The sequence below is a fragment of the Triticum aestivum genome, chromosome 3A (assembly GCF_018294505.1).
Source record: "Triticum aestivum cultivar Chinese Spring chromosome 3A, IWGSC CS RefSeq v2.1, whole genome shotgun sequence".
In the NCBI taxonomy this organism is placed as follows: Eukaryota; Viridiplantae; Streptophyta; class Magnoliopsida; order Poales; family Poaceae; genus Triticum; species Triticum aestivum.
Genome location: NC_057800.1, coordinates 722621043 through 722627371, shown reverse-complemented (window position 1 = coordinate 722627371; position 6329 = coordinate 722621043).

Sequence of the window (6329 nt, the reverse complement as noted above, 5' to 3'; positions counted from 1 at the left end):
AGCGTGGCTGTGTGCGCATGTGTGTGACGTGATAGTCAGCGGCGTGAGTTAGTTAGCCAGATGATCAGCAGGCTGTTAGCGGCGCCCGTTGGAGCTGGCCGCGTCGTCCGTGTGGCGCGCGCGTCGTGCGTCCGTGCATGCATCGGATGGATGAGCTAGCTATTTGCATGGGCCGATCAAGTCAGTTTGGTAGTGCATGGATTAGTGGCCACGGCCGGGTCATGTGCGTTGTGGGCATGCATATCATGCCCGCGCATGCAGCGCGACGGATGCGTGGGCGCTGCGTTTGGCCAAGGCTACAAAGCCGTCTTTGTAATCCAGTGAGTTTGGTGCTATGGGGAAAGTAACGGGGCTGTGAAGCCGGGTGAAACTCCAGTGTACTGTGTGCTCCTCCTTCTTCTACCTCTAGCTACGAGAGAGAGAGAGCTGCAACAACAATTGGTATCAGAGCTTTGGTTCGGGCGATCACCGGCGACCATGGCGCTCGTCCCACACGGCGGTGGCGCGGGCGGATCGGTGACGATGGCGATGCCGATGCTGATCGCGGACAACTACACGGTCTGGGCCATCAAGGCGCAGGCGATCCTCGACGTCCACACCGTATGGGAGGCGGTGGCGCCGGGCGACGCGGCGGTGAACGCGCGGAAGGACAAGATGGCGCGTGCGTTGCTTCTCGGGGCGTTGCCGGAGGATGTGCTGCTGCAGGTGTCGACGAAGCTCACCGCCAGGGAGGTATGGGACTCCCTGAAGGTGAGGTTCGTCGGCGCCGATCGGGTCCGCGCGGCGAGGCTGGGGACGCTGCGCGGCGAATTCGACCGGATGAAGATGGCGGACGGCGAGGAGCTCGACGTGTACGACGGGAGGCTCGCGGCGATGGCGGCGAGGTATGCCAACCTCGGGGAGACGCTGGGCGACGCAGCACTTGTCAAGAAGTTGCTGGATACAGTGCCGGATTGCCTCTTCCCCGTCGTCGCCGGCATCGAGCAGTTCCACGACGTGACGACGATGGCGTTCGACGAAGCGCTCGGGCGGCTGCGTGCGTTCGACGAGCGGGTTCGGCGCCGTGGACAAGATGGCGGCGAGCGCGGGGGTGAGCAGCTGCTCATGACGGCGGCGCAGTGGGCAGCACGGGAGCGTCAACACGGCGGTGCTCGGGACGACGACGACGGGCGCAGCGTGGCGTCGGGGAGCGGCGGCAACAGGCGCAGGCGCTGCTACAAGTGCGGGGAGCACGGGCACTTCCGGCGCGAGTGCCCGCAGCTGCGGAAAAGGACCGGCGGCGGAGCAGGCCCTCTTGGCCGGTGCCAACGTCGACGACGACGGACTCCTCTAGGCCGTGGCTTAGGGGGGGTGTGTTGAAATAAGCCACGGCGTGTGTTGTCGGGCTCGTCGGGCGCGTCGGGTGCGCGCGGGACGGGCGGGACACACTGGTAGCGTTGGGCTCGTCGGGTTCGTCGGGCGTGTCGATGACGCGCGGGACGAATGGGACGTGTGGGATGCAGTAGCATGGCGTGTGTGTAGTGTGTTTACTTGTAGCAGTTCCATGTGTGTAGCGTGGCTGTGTGCGCATGTGTGTGACGTGATAGTCAGCGGCGTGAGTTAGTTAGCCAGATGATCAGCAGGCTGTTAGCGGCGCCCGTTGGAGCTGGCCGCGTCGTCCGTGTGGCGCGCGCGTCGTGCGTCCGTGCATGCATCGGATGGATGAGCTAGCTATTTGCATGGGCCGATCAAGTCAGTTTGGTAGTGCATGGATTAGTGGCCACGGCCGGGTCATGTGCGTTGTGGGCATGCATATCATGCCCGCGCATGCAGCGCGACGGATGCGTGGGCGCTGCGTTTGGCCAAGGCTACAAAGCCGTCTTTGTAATCCAGTGAGTTTGGTGCTATGGGGAAAGTAACGGGGCTGTGAAGCCGGGTGAAACTCCAGTGTACTGTGTGCTCCTCCTTCTTCTACCTCTAGCTACGAGAGAGAGAGAGAGAGCTGCAACAACAATTGGTATCAGAGCTTTGGTTCGGGCGATCACCGGCGACCATGGCGCTCGTCCCACACGGCGGTGGCACGGGCGGATCGGCGACGATGGCGATGCCGATGCTGACCGCGGACAACTACACGGTCTGGGCCATCAAGGCGCAGGCGATCCTCGATGTCCACACCGTATGGGAGGCGGTGGCACCGGGCGACGCGGCGGTGAACGCGCGGAAGGACAAGATGGCGCGTGCGTTGCTTCTCGGGGCGTTGCCGGAGGATGTGCTGCTGCAGGTGTCGACGAAGCTCACCGCCAGGGAGGTATGGGACTCCCTGAAGGTGAGGTTCGTCGGCGCCGATCGGGTCCGTGCGGCGAGGCTGGGGACGCTGCGCGGCGAATTCGACCGCATGAAGATGGCGGGCGGCGAGGAGCTCGACGTGTACGGCGGGAGGCTCGCGGCGATGGCGGCGAGGTATGCCAACCTCGGGGAGACGCTGGGCGACGCAGCACTTGTCAAGAAGTTGCTGGATACGGTGCCGGATCGCCTCTTCCCCGTCGTCGCCGGCATCGAGCAGTTCCACGATGTGACGACGATGGCGTTCGACGAAGCGCTCGGGCGGCTGCGTGCGTTCGACGAGCGGGTTCGGCGCCGTGGACAAGATGGCGGCGAGCGCGGGGGTGAGCAGCTGCTCATGACGGCGGCGCAGTGGGCAGCACGGGAGCGTCGACACGGCGGTGCTCGGGACGACGACGACGGGCGCAGCGTGGCGTCGGGGAGCGGCGGCAACAGGCGCAGGCGCTGCTACAAGTGCGGGGAGCACGGGCACTTCCGGCGCGAGTGCCCGCAGCTGCGGAAAAGGACCGGCGGCGGAGCAGGCCCTCTTGGCCGGTGCCAACGTCGACGACGACGGACTCCTCTAGGCCGTGGCTTAGGGGGGGTGTGTTGAAATAAGCCACGGCGTGTGTTGTCGGGCTCGTCGGGCGCGTCGGGTGCGCGCGGGACGGGCGGGACACACTGGTAGCGTTGGGCTCGTCGGTTCGTCGGGCGTGTCGATGACGCGCGGGACGAACGGGACGTGTGGGATGCAGTAGCGTGGCGTGTGTGTAGTGTGTTTACTTGTAGCAGTTCCATGTGTGTAGCGTGGCTGTGTGCGCATGTGTGTGACGTGATAGTCAGCGGCGTGAGTTAGTTAGCCAGATGATCAGCAGGCTGTTAGCGGCGCCCGTTGGAGCTGGCCGCGTCGTCTGTGTGGCGCGCGCGTCGTGCGTCCGTGCATGCATCGGATGGATGAGCTAGCTATTTGCATGGGCCGATCAAGTCAGTTTGGTAGTGCATGGATTAGTGGCCACGGCCGGGTCATGTGCGTTGTGGGCATGCATATCATGCCCGCGCATGCAGCGCGACAGATGCGTGGGCGCTGCGTTTGGCCAAGGCTACAAAGCCGTCTTTGTAATCCAGTGAGTTTGGTGCTATGGGGAAAGTAACGGGGCTGTGAAGCCGGGTCAAACTCCAGTGTACTGTGTGCTCCTCCTTCTTCTACCTCTAGCTACGAGAGAGAGAGAGAGCTGCAACAACAATTGGTATCAGAGCTTTGGTTCGGGCGATCACCGGCGACCATGGCGCTCGTCCCACACGGCGGTGGCGCGGGCGGATCGGCGACGATGGCGATGCCGATGCTGACCGCGGACAACTACACGGTCTGGGCCATCAAGGCGCAGGCGATCCTCGACGTCCACACCGTATGGGAGGCGGTGGCGCCGGGCGACGCGGCGGTGAACGCGCGGAAGGACAAGATGGCGCGTGCGTTGCTTCTCGGGGCGTTGCCGGAGGATGTGCTGCTGCAGGTGTCGACGAAGCTCACCGCCAGGGAGGTATGGGACTCCCTGAAGGTGAGGTTCGTCGGCGCCGATCGGGTCTGCGCGGCGAGGCTGGGGACGCTGCGCGGCGAATTCGACCGGATGAAGATGGCGGACGGCGAGGAGCTCGACGTGTACGGCGGGAGGCTCGCGGCGATGGCGGCGAGGTATGCCAACCTCGGGGAGACGCTGGGCGACGCAGCACTTGTCAAGAAGTTGCTGGATACGGTGCCGGATCGCCTCTTCCCCGTCATCGCCGGCATCGAGCAGTTCCACGACGTGACGACGATGGCGTTCGACGAAGCGCTCGGGCGGCTGCGTGCGTTCGACGAGCGGGTTCGGCGCCGTGGACAAGATGGCGGCGAGCGCGGGGGTGAGCAGCTGCTCATGATGGCGGCGCAGTGGGCAGCACGGGAGCGTCGACACGGCGGTGCTCGGGACGACGACGACGGGCGCAGCGTGGCGTCGGGGAGCGGCGGCAACAGGCGCAGGCGCTGCTACAAGTGCGGGGAGCACGGGCACTTCCGGCGCGAGTGCCCGCAGCTGCGGAAAAGGACCGGCGGCGGAGCAGGCCCTCTTGGCCGGTGCCAACGTCGACGACGACGGACTCCTCTGGGCCGTGGCTTAGGGGGGGGGGTGTTGAAATAAGCCACGGCGTGTGTTGTCGGGCTCGTCGGGCGCGTCGGGTGCGCGCGGGACGGGCGGGACATACTGGTAGCGTTGGGCTCGTCGGGTTCGTCGGGCGTGTCGATGACGCGCGGGACGAACGGGACGTGTGGGATGCAGTAGCGTGGCGTGTGTGTAGTGTGTTTACTTGTAGCAGTTCCATGTGTGTAGCGTGGCTGTGTGCGCATGTGTGTGACGTGATAGTCAGCGGCGTGAGTTAGTTAGCCAGATGATCAGCAGGCTGTTAGCGGCGCCCGTTGGAGCTGGCCGCGTCGTCCGTGTGGCGCGCGCGTCGTGCGTCCGTGCATGCATCGGATGGATGAGCTAGCTATTTGCATGGGCCGATCAAGTCAGTTTGGTAGTGCATGGATTAGTGGCCACGGCCGGGTCATGTGCGTTGTGGGCATGCATATCATGCCCGCGCATGCAGCGCGACGGATGCGTGGGCGCTGCGTTTGGCCAAGGCTACAAAGCCGTCTTTGTAATCCAGTGAGTTTGGTGCTATGGGGAAAGTAACGGGGCTGTGAAGCCGGGTGAAACTCCAGTGTACTGTGTGCTCCTCCTTCTTCTACCTCTAGCTACGAGAGAGAGAGAGAGAGAGCTGCAACAACAATTGGTATCAGAGCTTTGGTTTGGGCGATCACCGGCGACCATGGCGCTCGTCCCACACGGCGGTGGCGCGGGCGGATCGGCGACGATGGCGATGCCGATGCTGACCGCGGATAACTACACGGTCTGGGCCATCAAGGCGCAGGCGATCCTCGACGTCCACACCGTATGGGAGGCGGTGGCGCCGGGCGACGCGGCGGTGAACGCGCGGAAGGACAAGATGGCGCGTGCGTTGCTTCTCGGGGCGTTGCCGGAGGATGTGCTGCTGCAGGTGTCGACGAAGCTCACCGCCAGGGAGGTATGGGACTCCCTGAAGGTGAGGTTCGTCGGCGCCGATCGGGTCCGCGCGGCGAGGCTGGGGACGCTGCGCGGCGAATTCGACCGGATGAAGATGGCGGACGGCGAGGAGCTCGACGTGTACGGCGGGAGGCTCGCGGCGATGGCGGCGAGGTATGCCAACCTCGGGGAGACGCTGGGCGACGCAGCACTTGTCAAGAAGTTGCTGGATACGGTGCCGGATCGCCTCTTCCCCGTCGTCGCCGGCATCGAGCAGTTCCACGACGTGACGACGATGGCGTTCGACGAAGCGCTCGGGCGGCTGCATGCGTTCGACGAGCGGGTTCGGCGCCGTGGACAAGATGGCGGCGAGCGCGGGGGTGAGCAGCTGCTCATGACGGCGGCGCAGTGGGCAGCACGGGAGCGTCGACACGGCGGTGCTCGGGACGACGACGACGGGCGCAGCGTGGCGTCGGGGAGCGGCGGCAACAGGCGCAGGCGCTGCTACAAGTGCGGGGAGCACGGGCACTTCCGGCGCGAGTGCCCGCAGCTGCGGAAAAGGACCGGCGGCGGAGCAGGCCCTCTTGGCCGGTGCCAACGTCGACGACGACGGACTCCTCTAGGCCGTGGCTTAGGGGGGGTGTGTTGAAATAAGCCACGGCGTGTGTTGTCGGGCTCGTCGGGCGCGTCGGGTGCGCGCGGGACGGGCGGGACACACTGGTAGCGTTGGGCTCGTCGGGTTCGTCGGGCGTGTCGATGACGCGCGGGACGAACGGGACGTGTGGGATGCAGTAGCGTGGCGTGTGTGTAGTGTGTTTACTTGTAGCAGTTCCATGTGTGTAGTGTGGCTGTGTGCGCATGTGTGTGACGTGATAGTCAGCGGCGTGAGTTAGTTAGCCAGATGATCAGCAGGCTGTTAGCGGCGCCCGTTGGAGCTGGCCGCGTCGTCCGTGT